At 39.4% G+C, this 22687-nt stretch overlaps 1 long non-coding RNA gene across 1 annotated transcript; it reads left to right on the top strand.

Annotated features, from left to right (window-relative positions):
• The first annotated feature begins 16949 nt into the window (after positions 1–16949).
• Positions 16950–18442, top strand: LOC123289770 (uncharacterized). Its single transcript, XR_011506710.1, has 3 exons — positions 16950–17060; positions 17379–17510; positions 17784–18442. It is a non-coding gene; the product is annotated as an uncharacterized lncRNA (long non-coding RNA).
• The last annotated feature ends 4245 nt before the right edge of the window (positions 18443–22687 follow it).

The following is a 22687-nucleotide window of genomic DNA, read 5'->3' as shown; positions in this document are numbered from 1 at the left end:
CATCCTTCTAGATAAGGAATGTATTTATGTAGGTTCGCGCAAAAACCAAAGAAGAAAGAACAGGGTAGACAAGAAAGTCCTATACTGGACCTTGCAACTGAGCCGAGAGCTGTTTCATGGCATCTAGCTGACCACTTCAGCTTGCTCACATATGTGTGCCCTTGCAGACTTTGGCTTGCCTTGACTTTTCAGTTTGATTTTGGCATTAGTGGTTTTCATGGATTTTTCTTCCTTGTTTTTCCACATATCTCATGCCTTTATTAAAGTGTATTTTGGATAGACTGATCTAGCAATTGAGTAAAAATTGTGTTTTTGAAAAATATTATTTGCAATAGAATATTACAGACTTCACTATCCGGAAATCAGCTGACATCTGATATATTCTTATATATCTATATATAAAAATGTAAATAGATAGTTCTAGACATAAAATATTAACTATATTTTTATGTAGTTTTCTTTAGGCAAGTATATATAAAATTTAACCTCAGTTCCATTTGGCTTTTGGCAATAAGTTGGTATCAGGCTTTTTATCTAATTGTCAAATGCACACAATTAATAAATGAATTGAAAGAATATAATTTTTCCTTTGGTTTTATTTAAAATGTAACTTGAGATTGGAGTAAAACAGAGTCAATATCAACAGAGGCCCAGAACCTTCCATATATTTTAATATGATAAGCCTTCGGTGCCTGGAACCACAGCCCATGAGGTCTACATTGCTCCGGAAATTCCAGTCTTCAAAATCTGATTTTTGTTTTACTCCTCCATCATGTTTTGAAGCTTGTGTTGGTTCCAATAGATTTGCCAGTTCACTCCTAAAACTTTGTCCCAGGCTGAAGAAAGAACTTGCTCCAAAATGTGTTCCGTCTGACAACAGCAGTGTCCCAGCCCTTGCCTCAAAAAGGTGAGTGTTAAAATTATCATGGCTCCAGATGCAAGAGATGTGGTCTAGGCTTCACTGCAGGGGCTGCTGGGAGCAACTAGCTCCCCCAGGTATATGCCACATAGACACATCAAAATACTTCAATTTAGTTTATTTTTTCTCATACCATTACCACTACATAGTAATTCCTCCAGTGGCAGGCAAACTTATTCCCAAGATTATTTCCTTTTCTTTCTTTCTCTCTCTCTCTTTCCTTCCTTCCTTCCTTCTTTACTTCTTTCCTTCTAATATCTACTACTCTGTGGATGACATCCAAAAAAACAAGTGATCTTGAAGTATTTGGTTGTGACTTCTCTAGACCTTTGTATTCTGGCTTTGAATTCCAAAAAAAAATAAATAAGAGAGAGAGAAAGAAAAGAAAAAGAAAAAACACACAAAATAATCCCCAATTTAACAGTGAGATTGCTCCCTTAAATAACATTTTATATATTATCTTTGCTTATTTTGATAGAAGTTATAAGTTTTAAAAAATTCATTCATTCACAACTCAGCAATTATTTGCTGAGAACCTACCTACTACATGCCAGAAAGGTAAGGTATCTGTCCTCACAATGCTTAGTTTTAATTGAGGGAGATATTTAATAAATGAAATAACATTCTTTTTAAATTAAAATAATTTCAGAGAATGAAACATGCTTGTAATGAACTCTGATGACTTTCCCAGATACCTCTTCAGGTCTAATGTTCTTCTGTCCCCCGCCAGTGGTAATGCCATCAACAGACAGCCCTCACTTCTCAGCCTTCTTTGGGAATTACCTTACCTAAAGAGAGTCACCTTGCCCAAGGTCATGTTCCCTTTATCGGGTAGTCTATATTCCAAAAACTAGTCAACATAGAGGTATAAAGGATGGACCCCTTACCTTATCTCAGGGACCCTGAAGATCCATACCAGCTTTCTGTAGGGTCAGCTGAGGCCTTTGTTGAGACTACAACATAGCTCAACTTCTTCCTTTGTCCAATCTTGTTTCCTTCCCTTCCATAGGCAGGGACCCAAAAACACTCCCTTATAAACTTCCTGCTTACTAATCTCTGCCTCAGTCTACTCCTTGGGAGCCCTGACCAACAACAGTTACTACCAGCAGGGGACCAAGAAAACAGACACTGAATTAGAATTGGGGGTCAAGATTTTCTGCTACCTAGCCAGGAATAAAGACACCATCCCTGGTGGCAGAGATGGATGCTGTGCATGGACCCAACAGAAGTCCAACTGGCTAGCGGCAGAGACCAATGCCAAGTCCTCAGTATAGCACCAACCCTTGAGGATACCAACCAAACGCTTGGTGGCAAGTTAACCACATTAGACCTCTTCCATCCTGGAAAGGACAGTGGTTCATTTTGACGGGAATAGAAATATATTCTGAGTTTGAGTTTGCGTTTTCCTCCCATGTGGCTTCAGCCAGCACCACTGTTTGAGGACTTACAGAACATTTAGTCTCTGGGCATAGGATACCTCACACACTGCCTCAGAGTTAGGTACCCACTTTAAAGAAAAGGGGATGCAGGAGTGGGTACATGACTGAGACCTACTTGTGCTATCACATACTGTATCACCAGAGGCTGCTGGCTTGGCAGAGTGATGGAGTGGTACTTTCAAATTATAGCTGAGGTAGCAGCTTTGAGATTATACCTTGTCAGGAAGTGGTAGGGGTAATCACCAAGGTTACAGTGTGTACTTGATATCAGTGAATTTTAGATGATGCTGCACCCTCAATAGGTAGAATACATGGGTCCAGGAATCAAGGGATGGAGGCTGGAATGGCTCTGCTTACCATCACTCCCAGTTAGCTGCTTGGAGAATTTGTCTTCCTCTCCTTGCATCTTAGCATTCTGTGGGTTTAGTGGTCCTGGTTCTCAAAAGGGGAATGCAGTCACCAGAGGACACAGCAAGAGTCCTATTAAACTATAAGCTACAGCTCACTCCTGAGCATTGTGGGCTCCAACAGGCAAGAAGGTGCTGCCTCTTGGCATCAGGAGAAGATTGGGAGACTGTTATACAATGGAGGCAAGGAAGAATGTATTTGGTACCCAAGTGATCTTTTAGGTGCCTCTTGGTATTGCTTTGCCCAATTTTGACAGTTTAGAAGCCTTAGTCAGAGAAGGACATGGTGATTAGGAGCTCAGATCCCTCTGGTCTGGTTCATGCTAGCAGGTAAGACACATAGACCCATGGAGGTGCTAGATAAGGTTGAGGAGAATATACAATGGGTGACAGAGGAGGGACACAATGAGTTTCGCTTGAGATCCCAACACTGGCTGCAGTGGCTTGGGCTGTATTTCACGCCACTAAACCTCAGTAAGTTTTACCTGAGAAAGAGATACACCAGCATCCTAACAAAGCTGCTTCCAGACGGTGCACAAAGCAATGGATTCAAAGGGTGGATTTTCATGAACTCTGTGAGGTACTACCCAGATCCTCATTCAGTACAAAAATATGTGCTCCTCAAGATGCCAGGTGTACTACAAACAGGTAACTTTAGCTGTCAGCTGTCTTTGGAATTGTCTCAACTGAAGAGAGCTGCTGCACCTCTTTGGGCCAGCTGGCCTCCAGGAACTGGTTGGTGTGAGGATATAAAATCTTGTCACCTCTTGCTGAAACTTGGTATATCTCTAAAGGGCCATTGCAGTTTCAGAACTTAACTGTGGGGTTGGCTGAGGCCTTTGCTGAGACTGTAGTTGTAGCCATCTTCTCCCTTTGCCCAATCCTCTTATTTTCCTTCCCTTCCTCAGGTGTTGGTCAAGAGAAACTCTAATAATCTGCCTACATACAAAACCACTCCTCAGTCTCTGGTTCCTGGGGAGCCCAACCTGAAACAGTACTATGAAAAAAATAAAACAGGGTAATGGAATAAATATCAGATATCAGGAGGGGCTGCTGTAGTTAAGTTGGTCAGGTAAGGCTCCTCTGAGAAGTTGATGTTTAAATTGATGTGTCAATGATGAGAAAGGGCAGAGAAAGATCTGGAGGTTAGCATTCCAGACAGAGGGAAGTATGAAAACCCTGAGGAGAGAATGAGTTTGACATATTCCAGAAAAAGAAGGAAGGCCGGTGTTAACTCAAGCATGGTAAATGAAAAAGAAGCTGGCAGAAAGAGTGGCCAGATCATGGAGTTTGAACTTTATTCTAAATACAAGAAGAAAGTATTAGAAATAATTAAAAATATTGCTTTGACTTCTGTAAATAGTGAATGGCTTGCAGGAGTTGAAGAGTAGAATAAGAAAGAATAGTGAGTTATGAGACCATGTAATCACCCAGGAAAGAGATGAGGTGTTTTAGACAAGGGTAGAGGTGACGAAGTATGGTTGTCTTTTGGTATTTATTTTGGAGGTGAATCTAAAAGAAGTTGTGATGGATTACATGCAGGACAATGAAAATTAAAAAATTAAAGATGACTCCTAGGATAGGCCTGAACAATTGGGGCCATGTCACTAATTGAGACGGGAAAGAATAGTAGAGGAGTATGTTCAGAAGAGGGAATCTAAAACAACCTGAGGATGGGGTACAAAGTTCCCAGGGAGGAAGAACAGATTCGAAGGTTAGATTACCTAATTAAGGAGTAAGTTCGACTTGGTCAATGTGTTCAGCCTGTGTCTCAGTTTCTTAGTTTCCTGTTCTTTCCTAGGCAGTTATGATTTGGTAGACCTCAATTTATAATTGTCTATAAACTAGTTAAAATTTCTCAGAGATTCTGAATTTTCTGCAACCTCCCAGGTGACGGTATTGCTGTGGTCTGAGGAAATTTTGAGCAGTAAGTTTCCAGTGAAAATAACATTGTTGTGTCAAACAGACCCAGCTTTGAATTATTTCCAGGCCAATTATTCGTTGTGTAATGTTGGGTAAGTTTAAATCTTCTCGGAGCTTTAGTTCCTTGTGAAAATAGGAATAATATACCTACCTCATAAAGTTACTGGGAGAATTAAATGATGTCATGTCTCTAGAGAATAAAGCAAGTAACCCAGTTCCTTACTCATAAGAAGGCTCACTAATTTACCCTCCTTCCATCTCTCTCTCTCTAAAAGGCCGTATATTCACAAATTATACTGGAGTTTTAAAAGAATCATTATAAGATCTTTGGCAGTTAGAGAATTAACGTGTATGGTTATGACTATTGCTAAGTAGCTCCAATGGTCCACATAATATAGGCATCTGAATTTTGTCAAGGTACATATTGAATCCCACACACTGAGAGGAGGCTAGTTGGCAGGAGTGAGTCACTTTCCTGGGGTGGGAGCCTATCCAGTGCCAAACATCCTCATCTCAGCCTGACTTTATGGTTTTTAGCTTATCTTCCCATCCACCCACCTTTTGTGAAGCAAGAAAGTCTCTGCATCTTATGGAAAATGCCCCTGATAACCAGAGGAACAAACAGAAAAAACCAAACAACTCAAACCAACCACTGAATAGTGTTGGCATGGAAGTAAAGAGAAAGTTAAGAAATCTAAGAAATAGTGATGCTTATAAGGAAAAATAGGAGCTGGGGATAAATTATGGAGTGGAAATGCCACATTGGAAGTGGATTAGATCCATGACATGAATGCTTTTACTATGTGCACCATAAGGAAATACGGAAAGGTAATTCACAAACTATTTCAATAAATTTTCCAGACAGAATTTATATTATTAGCTTTATAAATGAGTCTAGTCCTCTGTTTATAGATTTATAAAGGTCTTAAGGGATCAGTTAAAAGTTTTAAGTGATACTTGACTGAACTTTATGGGAAAAATTCTGTGCTATAAATGGTATGTGTGATTTTGGGAATTTGTAAATATCTTAGGACATATCTCTTAAGAATGTTGGAGTTTGTTGTAATGATTTTTAATACTACCACATAGTTCTGTTGTATAGCAAATTGTAAAATGAGAATTATTAACCACTGGCCTGGTAATCACAATGTAAAGAGAGGATTTGCATCTTTAATTTCCTGTTTTACAATAAGGCTATGACATTTGTCAATGGATATTCAACACCATGTACACAAGGCTCCATGCTACAAACTATCTGGACAAATAAGACGCGGGTCCCACCCTCTGCTGAGGAAGAGAAAATACTGGCTCTATGATGCAAATAAAACCTTGAGAATTGGGAGGGTGAATTGTCTTGGGGAAAGGATATTGGGATCTATGACTGACAGAAGGTCATAACATTGGTGTGTTTAAAAAGCTTTTAATCCCTTGGTAATCATCTAGGGACAGAAAAGGGAGATAGCATTTATTATGATACTAAAAGTGCAGAGCTAGCTCTAAAAAATCTGACACATCCTTGATATGATAAGCATATCTCAGCACTTTTGATCTCTGTGAAGTCACTTAATTTTGATTGGATACTCCTTGTAGTAGCTAGGGCTAACACCTCTAAAGATAGATATATTTCCACAAAAAATGATTTTTACACTCATACCCATAAAAAACAGCAGTCTCATTTTCAGAAGGCTCTGAGCAATTTCAATATTAAGTTCCTTTCATTCGAACTTTGTAGTCCTTGTAGGAAGGACGACCCCACATTCCATTGTTGTTTGAAGAATCTGAGTTGAATTCTGTGGACAAGTTAGGCTATGTTGCAGAAAGAATGGTATTTCCTCTGGCAGGTTAAGGGGAATGAACCACAAGATTGAGTAAAATTCAGCTGGGCACTAATGCCTATATATTATCTTCTGGAATCCTCTTTTAAAATGCAAATACTCCAGAGAAGGTAATACATTAAAGAACATTAAGGAGTAAAGCCATTAAGAGAGCTGCCGAGGTCTATTTTCATCCTACTTTTAATAACCACCACAGAATGTCACTCTTTCTTAGAAGTCTTTTCAAGACTTTTCAAGAATTCACTTGGAAGTCTTATCAGAGGAGATTTCCTGGTCTCCTGAGAGGAGGTATGTTATCCACTGGTATTACTCCATTGAAGTGGGGAGGGAGAATGTAGCATGGTATTCCAATAGTCTTAATCAAAGGGGGGAAATAAACTTTTGTTGGGAATCTCCCATACACCTGTCCTGTCCTACGTGCTTTGCATATGCCAGCTCATCAAATCCTTTCTCTGACGCCATTATACTGTTAATCACCGATATATGGATGGGAAACTGAGGCTGTGGGAGATTAAGTAACTGCTACAAAGAGCTAATAAGTAGCAGATCTTGGAGTTAAACTTGACCTATCTCATTTCAAAACTCATTAACTCAAGAAAAAGATAGGCATCTTACCTATGGAATTTAGTCCAAGGCATTTTGGTTCTCTCCCTCACCTCATGGGTCTACTTGATTCTAATTTGTTGTACAGGGGAGTTCAGAGGATCCTTCAAGAGAAGAAGTGTAGAGGTTAAAATGTAAAAATATTAACTATTGTGAGACCTATTATTGAGCAAGACTGGAGTAGCAACAGAAGAAAGGGTATTTCCAATGTCCTATTCTGAAGAAGTGCCTCGTTTCTTTATTTTTAGAATGTTTAAAAAATTATTCTATGACAAAGCTAAACACAATCTTATCATATGATCCACACTCCCAGGTATTTACCCAAATGAGGTGAAAACTTAACGTCCACATAGAAACTCACACACAAATATTTATGGCACTTTTAATTCTACTTGACAAAATTGGGAGCAACCAAGATGTAACTCAACAGATGAATGGATAAAAAAATGGTGGTAACCCAGTCAATGGACTATTACTTGGCAATGAAAAGAAATGAGCTATAAAGCCATGAAAAGACATGGAAGAAACAGTGCATATTGCAAGTGAAAGAAGCCAGTTTGAAAGGCTACATACTATATGAATCCATTCTGGAAAAGATAAAACTATAGAGAGAGTACAAAGAACAGAGGTTTCCAGGGGCTCAGTGGGGTGGTGGCAAGGGAGAGGAACAGGTGGCACACGGGGCATTTTTAGGGCAGAGAAACTATTTTCTATGATACTTACTGGTGGACACATGACTAAGCATGTGTCAATACCCATAGAACTATGCACCACAAAGACTGAATCCTAACGTAAACTATGGACTTTAGTTAATAATAATGTATCAATATTGGTTCATCAATTATACCACACCAATGCAAGATGTTAATAATACGGAAACTGTGGGTGGAAGGCGGGGGGTCTTGGAAAGGAAGTATATGGGAACTCTCTGTACTTTCTGCTCGATTTTTCTGTAAACCTAAAGCTACTCTTAAAAGTCTATTAATTTTTAAAAACTCATTCTAGTATTATCCCATTCTTCCTATGTCTTATTAAAGTATGAGAGAAATAGCTAGAGAGCAAAGAAGGAATAAAAATAGTGTAAAGGAAAGAGAGAAGCAGAAAAAAATATGAGAATTATAAAAAGAGAAAGAAAACAAAATTTGTGCCACCAGGGGAAAAAAAGACCAGAAATTTACAGAGCCATCTTTCCTTTTTTTTTTCTTTCTTTTCTTCCTTTGTTCTTTTTTTGGGGTAAGGGGTGGGGAGGAGGACTTCAGCAAGCTTACAATGTGGAGTAAGATGACAGAATGGAATCTTAAAAATATGCACCTTCTCTAGGAACAAGCATTTTACTTAGGGCGGCTGCAAGGCCAGGATGTCTGGCACAGTGTATATTTATGAAACAGTTAAGCTTGAGATGGGTAAGCTCCAACTTTTGGTGGTTGGGGAAAGAGGGTGCTTATTGTTGTGACTCTGGAAAAATCACTGGCTGAACAGCTGGGAACCTGCTTTCAGTTTGGACTCCAGGAGTAAACAGGGTGCACTGGGGTTACTGGAAACCAGAGGTAGTGGTGATAGGCGTCCCCAGAGGGAGGTGAAGGACTTTAAAGAGGATATGAGAGGATATTCCCCAAACAAACTTTCCTTTTCTGTTGAGGTATAACATATATATAGTAAAGTGCATGAATCGTAGGTGTACAGTTTGTGAATTTTTATTTATGAACATACTTATGGATCCACAAACCACATTAAGATACAGAATATTTTCAGTATCTCTGAAGGTTTCTTTGTGCTCCTTTCCAGTGAATACCTCTGTCCCCAGAGGTAATCACTCTGACTTCTATCAGTAAAAATTAGTTTTGCTGCACACCTTATATAAATGGAGTCATAGTATATGTACTCATTTGTATCCAGCTTCTTTCACTCAACATTATGTCTGTGAGATCCATCCACATTCTTACATATAATAGCGATTTGTTCTTTTTTATTCCTATTCAGTATCCCATTGTATGAAAATACCATAGTTTATTTATCCATTCCATTGCTAATGAAGATTTGGGTTGTTTTAATTTTTTACTGTAATGAATAAATTTGCTATGAGCATTCTTGTATATGTCTTTTGGTGGATGTATGCATTTATTCCTTTTGTGTGTATACCTAAGAGTAGCATTGCTGGGTTGTAAGATAGGCACATAGATACTGCCAAACAATTTTCCAAAGCATTTATACGACTTAAATTTCCACTAGCAACATTTGAAGATTCTAGTTGTCCCACATCTTCACCAACTTTTGCTGTTACCTGTCTTTTAAATTTTAGCCATTCTGGTGAGTATAGAGTAGTATCCATTTTGGTTTTAATTTGTATTATCCTAATGAATAATAAAATTGAGGATTTTTCCCCCAAATAATTATTGATATTTTGGATATCCATTTTGTAAAGTTCTTACTCAAGTCTTTTGCCCATTATTTAAATTGGATTGTCTATCTTTTTATTACTGATTTGCAGTTATTTATATACTCTAAATATAATCCTTTTGTCAGATACGTGTTGCAAACATCTTCTCTCAGTCTGTGATTTGTCTTTTAACTCTCTTAATGATGTCTTTTGATTAATAGAAGTTCTTGATTGTGATGAAATTTAATTTATCTTTTATTTTATATTTAGCACTTTTCTTGTACTATTCAAATCTTATCTCAAGTTCACAAATCTATTATTCTGTTCTCTTCTAAAAGTTTTATTTTTTACTTTTAGATCTGTAATTCATGTCTAATTAATTTTTGTATATGGCGTGAGGTAGAGTCAAGGTTCATTTTCCTCCCACATAGATATCCAATTACTGCAGCAACATTTATTGAAAATTTCTATCCTTTGCTCCTAAATTACTATGGTGCTTCTGTTGTAAATCAGATGACTATATATACAGATCTTTTCCTTTATTCTACTTTGTTTCATTGTGTTATCTGTCTGTCTTTATGCCAGTACTACACTATCTTAATTATGAAGCTTTATAAAAAGTATTCATATCTTGTCTTTACTGTTCTAGATACTTAGCATCTCCATATACATTTTAGAATCAGTTCTAATTAAACTCTTCTTTCTTTACAATTATCTTTCAGTAAGTTGTAGCTAGCACATTTTCTAATTTTTTATATTTAACTTTACTTTTATTCAAAGTTACATATGTGCATAGTTTAGTTACATCCGTACACAGTTTAAATAGTCAAATACAGTCATGCACCACATACCGACGTTTCAGTCAAGGACGGACCACATATATGACCATGGTCCCATAAGATTAGTACCGTATAGCCTAGGTATGTAATGGGTTATACCACCCAGGTTTGTGTAAGTACACTCTATGATGTTTGCACAGTGACGCAATCCCCTAACGAACCATTTCTCAGAACGTATCCCCGACGTGAAGCAGCATATGACTGTAGCTCTGTAAGGCTTTCAGTGAAAACCAATGGTCTCTTGTTCCACCTCTTTTTACCACTAAATCTCGTTTCAAGAAGCAATCTCTCTCAAGTCTTTTAGCTTTCTTCTGGTATTTAATTTTGTATTTTCAATAATATGCTTCTAGTTTTATTTCTTAATTTTCAGCTTTAGATGTTATCTACTAACTTCCTACTATGGAGGATAATTTAGTTCTCACATTTTCTCAACATAATTTTTGTTAGACCAGTATTCATTAGTTACACTATTATTCCCTTGTAAATATTATTTGGGATGCTTTTTATTTCTCTGAGGATTATGAGGATTTGTTATGGTTTTCGTTTGAAGTTTTCTTCTGTTTCATTCAATGCCTCTCTTTTCTCTGATTCCTTTCATTCTATTTGTTCTGTTTTGGTCTACGTTCTTCATATCATAGGTCTTCTTCATATTCTGTGTTATTATTGGCTGTGTGCTTATATTTAAGGTACCAAAACAGGTTGCTTATAAACTCTCAATGAGTGGATGGGCCTTGCTGAGTAGTGGGCTTCAGTCTAAGATAATCTGGCTGAGCGTTTTCTTAAAGGCACCCAAGCTGTCAAGAGCTGTAGGTCTTTTTGCTGGGTCAGTTTCTCTAGAAGTGAATCCTCCAATTTTATGCATGAGGGTTATGAGTTCCTGTCAGCATTCTGGGACTGAGTGGGAGAAGGGGCTGGGTTGGGGGTGGGAATGGTTCACATTCCAGAAGTTTCACATTTGGTCTGTTCTCCCTGTTTTTACTACAGTTGTCCTTTAAGATGTGTGGTGAGGTGAGGCTGGAGTCTCTCCGGTTCAACCTCTCCAGTGAGCAAACATTTTTTTTTCTTTCATGGTGGGGGAAGAGGTGGTCATTTGACTCAACAGCCTTGGGGAGGAGACCCAGGAGATTGATTGTTTCCTATACAAATTTTCAACTAAGCTCCCGCCTTTCAGCTTCACTTGAACCCCTGCTTTCAGAGGTCATGGATGCCCCAATTATGGAGAGTTTCTGTGGTTTTGTAATGTGCATTTCTTATTTCCGGAGTTACCTTAAGGCTTCCCCAGCTCAAACCACTTCCGGGCTCTTTCTAGCTTTCCAGGTTAGTAACCACTCATTGCTTTGATCTGCAGCTTTCAAAATTTTGTTGTCATTTCTCTTCCTGTTTTCTTTATACTTGTGGATTTACAAATTTTAGTACATTTACTGCCTTCTTAGTGAGGTTTCTGGAGGGAAAAAAGCAAATACTTGTGTTCAATCTACATTTTAACTAGAAGCTGGTTAGTCAATATTTAAGAATTTAAAGTGAGCTCTTGCTTGAAAATAGAGTGACCAGCTCCTGATGTCTCTGAAACAAACGCAAAAGTTGCTCTTTCCCCACTGCCGTCCTCCTAGCTGATTGATGAAGAACACTGCGCCTACGTAGCAAGTCCCTTTGGGAATGTGATGAATAAGATGGGAACCAAGAAGTGGATCATCACCAAGGAGACATTTTGAGACTGGCTTTTCTGGTCATATTTAGGATCAAGTCCCCACAAAAATGTGGCAACATTATATGTCAAACGGCTGTTCTGGATTTATTGGCTTGATTATTACAGGACAAGTACAAAAGAAATAACAGAATATAATCATTATTGAACACATGGTATTTATTTAGGAATGATTATTTTACTGATTTGTTGCAAAGACTAGAAATCTAATTTGGGATATCAGTGGAACATTCAGGTTTTATTTATCAGGAATCCTTCAAGTATGTGAGCATATTTTAAATATTCTCTTTTAGTCTTCACAGAATTATTTCCATACTTTACACATAAATGTTCCTTTTGTTACAACAAGGCATAGGTGGTGATTCTAGATATTCTAAAAAATACAGATACATCAAGAAACTTGACTCTAATCTGTGATAATGTTTTCTTTCACCATTTTGCTTTGTGCAGCTGCAAAATTAGGCTGCATTTTTTTCTTTTAAGAATGAAATAAATCTTAGCAATTGAGGGAGCTTAGTGACATGTTGCTCAGGTGCCATTGCTGGTGACTTGCACAGCCTTATCTCAGATAACAGCCTTGTTAGCTTCTACTATCATGAATGAAGATTTATTTAGCATCAATAATGGATAGTCTGCCATTGCCAGATTTAGATGCTGCTAAGATCAATTTTACACAGTTAGAAAAAGTATGCGATAGGATGAAAATATGTATGTTTGAGAGTACCAAACTAATAGATCTGGATATAAAACTCCGCTTAGGAGACTTCAGAAATTTTGAGATTTTTCAGACTATCCAAATACATGGAGCATTTAAAGGTGAGGAATGTGGAGGAGGGTAGCTGAATGGGAATTATTTCAGACATGTGAGGCCGTTTGTAGGAGTTATGAGTGAGCAAAGAGAATGAAGGGAATTGCACTTAATTAAAGGGAACGAGACATATGAAGAGTGTTCAGTGAGGTGGGGAAAAGCCTGGACACCCAAGAATGTCTTGAGTGTTGTGTATGTATATTAGCTTTTTAGTGAATGGCAGCTGAGGTTGTAACAGAGAAACTGACAAAGTGCTGTAGAAGTTAGAGTTTGGAGCTGACACAGTATTTATAAAGCTACGCCCATGAGGTCCAGTCCCCAAGCAGTGTCACATTTACAGAAGCACAGCACAAACAGGCAAGTCAAGCTTTAATATGGTTCTCAAAAATATTTGAAGAAGGCCAAGGATGTGATCCAAAGCATTTCTTAAGACAGTCTTTTGCTTTTCTAATCTGCAGCACCCAGCTCCCAGACCGTTATGTGCAGAAGTCTATAGATTCACCTGGCTTTATTGAGCAAGTTGTCTAATAAAAAGAACAGAACCTGGTTTTAGACATTGTTAGGAGGATTTTGAGAAAGGCATTGGTACAAATATTGTTCAAGTAGCTTCTAGATTGTAGAAGGCTGGACATTCTTTTCTTTGCATCGAACCAAGTTTAAGGGAAATGTGAGCCACCTGTATTTCTTGGCCTTCTCATAAATAGTTCAGAATTTCCTTGGATACCACAACATACCCTATGTGTTTGTGATGGAAGCTTTACTGGCATGACTACGGTTGTTACTGAGAGAGCTGTGATGCCCCAAGTCTTTCTCCTTGAGTTATTATCTGTTCAGGAAGAAGACTGGATGGAGGTTTTAAAGACGAGAAATGCTCTTTTGAAGGAGTCATGAGTCCCTGTTGTGTAGGCCCCTGTGAACACCAATGCAATGGGGAAAAAAATTAGCAGGTTGCACTTTTTAGCAATAAGGCGCCTACTAGTGCTAATTGAATGATTAAAATCTGTACTAAAAGCTTATGATTGCAAAAATTCCTGTAAAAATCAGTACATTTGAAGCAAGCCGATTGATTTAATAATTCAGCCTAAGCAAATGTTATCTTTGATAAGTTACAACAGTGAGAAAAGTTCAAACTTGTTTAATACAACAGACTAAAGGACAGATGCATTTCATTTTTATATGAAAAAATATTTTCCCAAACCCAATCCAGAAAGTCATGCACCATTAAAACATAAAATTTGGCTGAAAAGTTCACATCAAAAATCATCCTTTGTTTTAATATTTGCCCTTGAGAAATCCTGGAGTAGATTTATGACTCTTTGTAAAATCAAATCAGAAGAATAAATATTCATTAAGCACATATGACATGCCAGGCTTTGCCTTAAGTCCTATGGGAAGAACAAAGAAGTTTCCTGGCTTCTTAAAATCTTGTAGAGGAAAATTGTTAAGAATTGAAAGCTTAAATAACATCATAAGATATAAGTAATACTTTAAGACAACAATGGAAAAGAACATACAAGGCGAATTATAAATACAAGTCAGACATTAAAATTCCTTTGGGAATCAGTGGTTCAGCTATTTGGCTAAAGAACAGGGTTTTTGAAAAATAGTAGAGGAGACAAGTTTAGAAAGATAAATTGAACTAAAATTATGGGCCTTAGATGCCAGGCTAAGGTTTTAGAACTTGATTTTGTAGGGAAATAATTGAAAAGCTTTAATTCTAACCTTAAGTGGAGAAGTGACAAAAACAGAGCAGCATGTCGGGGAGATGAATCTCTCATTGTGTGCAAACCAGACAGAGAAACCAGCTACGGAGATGGGTTAAAAGGCTACTGCCATTTTTCAGATAGTCTACAGGTTATTTTTCAGATAGTCCAAGGCTACAAGATGGGCCTCCCATCACCCAAAATTTGGTTCGGGTATCTAGACTGATGATGCCACACACACACTAAGAGAGTATGAAAAGATTTACCACTCACATAATGAAACTTTCCAGGGAGAGCAAGGCAAACTCCCAAGCAGGTCCCAAAATGGCTTGAGTGAGCAAAGAGGAGTGAGTGGCTTGGATCTCTATGTTCCCTCATGTGTTCTGGGGCTTGCATGATTTGAGCTTCCTGCTGGCGCCAAAGGAAGAAGCACCCAGGCTTTCTTATCAGCTTGTCCAGAGGTGGGGCAGAAGGAGAAGGGAATGACGTGACTTGAAAGCTGTCAGCAATCAAACACCAAAAATGGAGTCATATTCTTTACTACAGAGATATAGGGTGGTTAAGAGTGATGACGTGCTGAGAGAGGGTGCTGTGTTAATTCTATAAATGAGCTCTAAGCCTCCACCTGATAGAACCTGCATTGTGGAGGTAGGTCTCTGGAAGAAGGGATTTTAATGAGCATGGGTTATATAATGTCCCAGTTAGAGGCCCATTGAGAGCCTCTGGAAAGTAAAAGAGGAAGTCTCTAGGGGTTTGAAATAAATATCTCAGCAACCCTTGACCTTTTGTTCATTGTACTTCTTTTTTGAAAAAATATCTAATATATTGTTTATGTTTTGGAGGAAGATTTTTAAAAAGATGCTAAGCCAAGTGGAGATTGTTTGCATCTGGGATCAGAATTGTAGATTCTGTTGTTCAATAAATTATTCAGTTTTGGTTTGAGCGCAACTTACATGCTGTCAACGTATGTGTGCAGTAAAAATCACCTAGGAAGCTTAAAATGTCCATCCCCACCCTCAACACCAGGGATTCTGGGCGAGAGGTCTTGGATAGATATCAGGAATGTGCCACATGATGAATGTTTCTGATTTGTCAGGGGTTTATGTGCCTCACTTGAGAAACATTGCCCCACCGTGTACCCAGCACTGCACCAGGTTTTTCAGAGGCTTTGGGCAAAGTCTAACACAGTCCTGATCAACGAGAAGTTGATTGCTTTGCTGGCTCTTTCCCTGCTGACCAATCTTTTAACTCCTGCACCTATGAAGTTTGTAAAAATAAAAATAAAAGCCAAGACTACAGTTCTGTTTAGTGGCTGTTCAGGATTTAGCAGTGATTGTATGAGGAAGGGCTTTATAGGCTTTTTCTAACTCAACTTGCCCAAAGTTCAAATAGTTACCACGTTGCAGTGTAGAAAATTGAGGCTCAGTGAGACTATGTGATTCACATAAGTAATGCAGCCTCTAAGTGGTAAAGCTAGATTTCAAACCTCGCTTGTCTAAATCAAACTCGTGTTATTAACCATGACACTCTATTTATTGCCAGGAGTCTGGGGCTAGCTTTGCAGTCTCACCTGAATGATGATCGGGTGGGTCCCATAGCACTCAGAGCAGGGGAAAAATTATGCAGTTGTCCACTTAATTTTCTCAAATATTGACAGTAGAATAACAGATGTTGGTCTGATGTCATAAGGGTCTGCCTCCCAGGATAGAACATTCCTCATTGACTGGCATCTCAGCCTTTCCATGGGCTTCTGGAAGTCCTGATCTTTGTAGGTTGCTTCCCTGTAAGCACAGTTTGTCTGGTTTAGAATAGCACTTTTGGGGCCAGGCACTTTCAAGAGGTTGAGAGGACCTAGGGTGGCTGGAGGGGAGTGAGTGAGGGAAAGGGTGACGTGACTTGGGACTGAGGATGTATAGGGTCCAGATCATAAGGGGCTTTGGGGGCCATCGCTGGACATTTTGTTTCTGTTCTGAGTATGGTGAGAAACAAATGGAGTGTTTTAGACACGGGAGTTAGTGGTTTGATTTTATGTCTTAAAAATAGCCTTTCAGGGGCCGGCTCAGTGGCCTCGCATTTAAGTTCGCACGTTCTGCTTCAGTGGCCCGGGGTTCACTGGTTCTGATCCAGGCACAGACTCACACACTGCTTATCAAGCCATGCTGCAGCAGGTGTCCCACATATAAAGTAGAGGAAGACAGGCACGGACGGTAGCCCAGGGCCAATTTTCCTCAGCAAAAAGAGGAGGATTGGCAGCAGATGTTAGCTCAGTGCTAATCTCCCTCAAAAAAAAAAAAAAGCCTTTTGGTTGCTATGTGGAGAGTAGATGAGAGGGAACAAGAGTTGAAGTGGGAAGATGAGTAAACAAAATTCCATTTGCATAAGATCATTAGTAATCAATTTAGTGTTGAGGAATTTTGTGTGGGGAGCAGGAGAGGGATGAAAGAAGATGGATGACGCTGCATACCCGGAGGACGGTTTTCCAATTACATTTTCCCGATAAATGTATGTCTTCTCTCCTGTCTGTCTCCTTGATCTTGGTTGTTTCTCTCTTTCTTTCTCTCTGGCACTTGGCCTTTTGGCCTCCTGCCTTCCCCTTCCTGGACATTCGCCTCCCTCCCTCCATGTCTGTCTTTTCCCCCTTCTTACGCAGAGCCGTTTTACTCCCTTCCGGCTCCATCTTCCTCCAATTTATAATCTATACAACGGGTTTAGCAAATGGGCTGGACACTAGGGTATAATTCAGAACAACATTTTCTCCTCTCACCACTTGCTTCAAATACTGTGGTATCTCCTCTCCTGTCCCCATTGGTGACATCATAGATTCCTAACAAAGCAGCAGGAAGACTGGATTCTCTCAGCTTTGGTGCGGATCCGCCACGAGTAATGAAAAATCACGATGTGAACTGAGACACCAAGAGGTAAAGGCCACTGAAAGAAACTCTAAAATTAGAGGTGAGTGAGATATGGAAAAGACAAAGTTTCCTCTGCAAACTGTACTATGTAACTAGCCAGATAAGATACTTACCCACCTAGGCACTACCTGCACAGCTCCAGTTTCAACAGCTAGAATTCGAGATGCAGATGCTTCCTTATTGTGTAAGGGTATTGATCTGCTAATGATTTTTGATTTGGGGAAAACTGCTTTAATCATTTACCCTGCTTAGGAGATTTTAATCTCCTTTTCTTTACCTAACATCCTACTTCCCCCACATCCATGGGTTTCAGGCCTCTTTCTTAGGACTGGTGAATGAAGATGAGAGCTTAATGGTGAACAGGATGGCTGCAGATCGCTGAGCAGAACCCTCTGTCTGAAGGGGATTCAGAAAACAGGCCGAGCGGGGATCGTGACCACAAGCTGACTGCCTGGGTGCGAAGTGAGGACAAGAGCTACCTTAAAGCGTTGAGCATGTTCTTGCTCTTTTCCACCTTGACGGCTTGACTGCTCCTCATACTCATGAGCTTCATCCAGTGAGAGGAGGCCTTTGCTGGCTCCTGTGTCATGAGGAGGAGAGGTCTGGGGTGAGGCACAAGTGGATTCTTGTGTAATAACAGTAGCAGCCAAACAACATGATTCTGAAGATACAATGAAATAACTTTGTTGACTGGAGAGTGTTATATAAATGTCACTGGATTGAATTTTAATTTTCTGAGCTGCTGGTTTATAAAACTTAGGACTATTAATGTAATTGAGTGCTTAATTATGTAATTGAGTATATATAATGACAACTTTAGGTCATTGCTTAGAAATTATTGAAATGTATACTTTAAAGTAAGTGATGATTTTATGTCTCTATATCTGTGTCTTTTGTAAGTATGAGTACCGGTGTTGAACTTCTGACCTACAGACCTGTAGAGATAATAAATAAATATTCTTTAAGCCACCAAGTTTGTGGTAATTTGTTACAGCAGCAACTGAAAATGAATATGCTTTGTTGAAATGGTATTCTTGGTTGAAAGCCACCGACTGGGATTATCTGGGCGTAAGAGGGAGAAGAACATCATGGTTCCCACAGATTTGAGCACCGGCTTGAGAACATGGGCTTGGCAATGGTCAAAAACCGAGGGAGTTCTGAAGTACAGAGAGGTGGGGAAGAAAAAACACAGTAACAATTTCATTCTCTGACCTTACCCCACCAAACCTATGCACAATGGAGGACGGCAATTTTCCAGGGAATTAGGAAGAGGGATAGGATGGTAGATAATCAAAAAAAAGAACAGATATGCACATCACCAAAAGAGTTTAGATTTTATCCAGAAGACCTCAGAGAGGTTCTAGAGGGCCTTAAGCATTTTGTAACTTCACTCTGTAAAAATGAAGTTTCCAGCTTCTCCCAAAATCTGGGTATTACAGTTTCCCTTTTTTTTTTTTTTTTGAGGAAGATTAGCCCTGAGCTAACATCTGCTGCCAATCCTCCTCTTTTTCCTGCAGAAGACTGGCCCTGAGCTAACAGCCATGCCCATCTTTCTCTACTTTATATGTGGGACGCCTACCACAGCATGGCTTGCCAAGTGGTATGTAGGTCTGCACCCAGATCCGAACCAGTTCACAGAATTGGAACGTGTGAACTTAACTGCTGTGCTCCCAGGCCAGCCCCCAGTTTCTCATTTTTTTAATGGAGCTTACGATTTTCTCTTGGATTCCAATTCCATGCTAAAACTCCAGATCAGTAGCAATCCTGGTTCCTTTTAAGTCCTTGCTCCCTTCTTCCCTCTGTCTGTCTTTCTTTCTTTCTCTTTCTGGCTTTCTTTCTTTGTTTCTCTGTCTCTTCTCAGTCTTTATGAAAAATAATGTCTAGGGAAGTCCCCAAGCATGCCTTGCTGATTTCCTGCCATAGCTTTGCGCTTACTGCCCACTCTGTCTGAGTGGCTCCCTCCCCCTCCAAGCCTGACAAACCACCACTCATCCTTCACCACCAAGGAGAATTCTCTGATCTTTCTCCGAGTTCCCCAGGGTGGATCACTGTCTTCTCTGAGGCACCACTCTGTCTCCCCTATTCCTCAACTGTAGTGTCATGTTGACATTATTTCTCTCTCTTCCTCTCTTTCTTCTTCTTTCAGACTCTAAGTTCCTTTTCAGAAATTATTCTCAATGGCTTAGCATTGTTCCTGGCCCATGATATTGTTTGAGTGAAGGAAAGAGACTGCCAAGGACCCTTCTGAAATCTGCTGAGGTTGGTATAATCTCATACCAACTTCCACATACAGTTCATCATATGAAATGCAAGATGTGTTCCATAAAAGAGGAAAATATTTTCATCTATTTGTACTCAACCCCAACCAAAGATTCATAGAAAACTTTTAGAGGAGGCAAATGATTCTGAAGTTGATTACATTTTTTCAATATTTCAATTCTTTAGGATTCCCAAAAGGGCAAGTACATTCAATATTTTCCTCCCCTCCCACCACTTTAAGAATCAGTTCTATGGGGACCAGGATGGTTGATGCAAGTGTGCGATTACTCTCATTTTTGTTGTGCTGTGGAGGCGTGGGAACAGGGACAGTGAGTCCTCATTCAAATTTTAACATTGGACAGAACCTTCTGGAAGAAGCTGAGTGCAGGAACTCTTACAAATAAGGGTTTCAACAAACACAAGAAGTGGTCACAAGAGTGTCAAGAATTTACAAAACTAGAATTACTCTGTAAGTTTAATGACTCTTCAAAGAATTATAGAATAAAACAAAATTTTAGAGCTGCAAGGGACTGTTATAAACATTTAAAATAGATCCCTAACCTATTGATTGTTAGGAATTACTGATTGACCCTGTTGATGGGCTGTCATGTTCCTCTCACCTCAGTTTCCTGGCACTGCCAGCAAGGGAACTTCCAGGGAGTCACTTCCTTAAAGGCTGGAGCAGTAGAGTGAGGCAGCAGCCTGCTCTGCCCAAGGCTGGAGCATTGATCCAAAAGCTAAAAACAATGGAGGTGTGAGGACAGCCCATCCCCATTCTCAAGGTCCTTTATTCACTTGTCATTTATCCTCTATTTCATTCCAAAAATTATTTGAAGTTGTATCTGAAAACATATATACAATGCTGCAGGATAATTGAAGAAATCAGAGGGAAAGAAAATAAAATAAAACCAGAGACAAGATTAATGTAGAAACTACTTGAAGTATGTTGCCTCAAGTGGGTTCTAGATGTGACTCGGAGGTTCCTAGCTGCCAAATAAAATGAAACATAATTGATTACAATGTTTAGAGTGTCTCAAAATGCAAACAAGTAATCTCTTTCAGAGATGCATAGCTCTTCCTGATATTGAGAGCTGAGAGAAACATCTGTGATTTCCTGTGGAGATCAATATCCTCAAGAATATTTCTGCAATAAATAAATTGGCAAGTTTAGAGTGACTTCCTGTTGTTACTTCTCTGTATGCAAGTCAAAGGCACAACGTCAGAGCACATTTCTTGTATAAGGGACCAAAGCAATTAAATCTAAGACAATTTTTTTTTTCTTTAGCTTTTTCAGATTCAAGAAGAAAGACTGGACTCTCTAGTCTTATGAAGATCTTTGAATGATATTTCTTAAAACTAAGCTTCTTATTTTAAAAAAAAGCTCCATGAAGAACTTCATGGTATATTGCCCGTTTAGAACCCAATCTCCAGGTTACTGATAAATGGCAGTTCCCGACATACATTTAAAGAATAAACTGAGAGAAGGGCAAGTTTGACATCTCCTTATGAAATTCTATGAATAATAAGGAGTCAAAACAGGGCATGTGGCTGCCCAGGTGGCAGCCCCACCTTCACATAGGGGTTTAGGCAGGGCCAAGATTTTTCCCAAAAAGTACTTAATTGTTTAACTTGACCATACAGACAGACAATCCAGATTTAGAAGTATTATGGTATAAAACATGCCCACAAAACTTTTGGCCTGGAAAATGTTACAATTAGGTGATATTAATCACCTAAAGTGTCCGTTTAAAAAAACCAAACCTCAAAGACATAGTCTAACTTGAAGGACTGGTGTAAAATACTATTTAATACAAACTAACTAAAATTTAGAGTCTCTGAACTCAAAATGATAGGATTCTGGAATGGTTGATGTTCATTTGTTCTTTCTGTTTGTAGTAACAGTTGTCTAGTTTATGACACCAAACTATGTCATCAATTTCCAGCTATGATGGAATAGCTTGTGGCATACATATGCTCCTGTTGGAAAACAAAAAGACATTAAAAAAAAATTCTTTCTGAAGTCCTGCCAAAGCAAGGACATAAGGAGCTAAGATCCCAGAGGAAGGGCAGTAGCAGAGAGGTGAGCTGTCTTTTGTGTCTCCTTTTCCCCTTGGGCATTTGCTGATTCTTGGCCTGGAGCAAGAGATGAGAATCTGGGCAGAGAGCTGCAGCTAAGAGGCAGATAATTAAATAACTAAAAATATTAACTCTTGGGAGGAAATATAAATGTAGAGAGATAATCAAGTGAAGAAAAAGAAAACAGAGGCATATAAAAGTCACCAACTATTGGAATTGACCCAGTAGCATAGTGGTGAAGTTCATGCACTCCACTTTGGCAGCCTGGGGTTCCTGGATTTGGATCCCAGGCTTGGACCTACACACCGCTTATCAAGCTGTGCTGTGGTGGTGTCCCACATACAAAATGGAGGAAGATTGGCACAGATATTGGCTCAGGGACAATCTTCCTCAAGCAAAAAGAGGAATATTGGCAACAGATGTTAGCTCAGGGCCAATCCTCCTCACCAAAAAAAAAAGTCGCTAGTTATATATCAGTGTTCAGCCACTAGACGGACATGTATGCCTGGCTAAGGACAGGGAAGTCAATCTCCCCTTCCCACAGGGATTGCTTTGCTGTCCCAACCCACTGCTGATGGGTGACCCACAAATTGCAACTTCTGTAGCGGGATGTGCCAACTACCTAGACAGGTAGTGGGCAAGAGCATCTCCCCCTACCAAGTTACCTGCTTAATGCACTGTGGTACTGTCAGCCCAGGGTGGGGATGCCAGCCTATGGTACGTGTCCTATCAAAGACAGTGTGAGGCACATTAGCTCTACTCTACACCTTCTGGTCCCTAGGCTCTAGCAGGGGCCAGAATGCAGCAGCAGCCCCTGGAAAGGAGGCTGGGCATGGCCTCAGGCACCAGGGAGAAGAAGAGTGGACGGCTGGACCATCCATG

Source organism: Equus asinus, chromosome 11, assembly GCF_041296235.1.
Source record: "Equus asinus isolate D_3611 breed Donkey chromosome 11, EquAss-T2T_v2, whole genome shotgun sequence".
Taxonomy (NCBI): domain Eukaryota; kingdom Metazoa; phylum Chordata; class Mammalia; order Perissodactyla; family Equidae; genus Equus; species Equus asinus.
The sequence above is the reverse complement of the archived record's forward strand: the minus strand, read 5'-3'. Positions and strand labels throughout refer to the sequence as shown.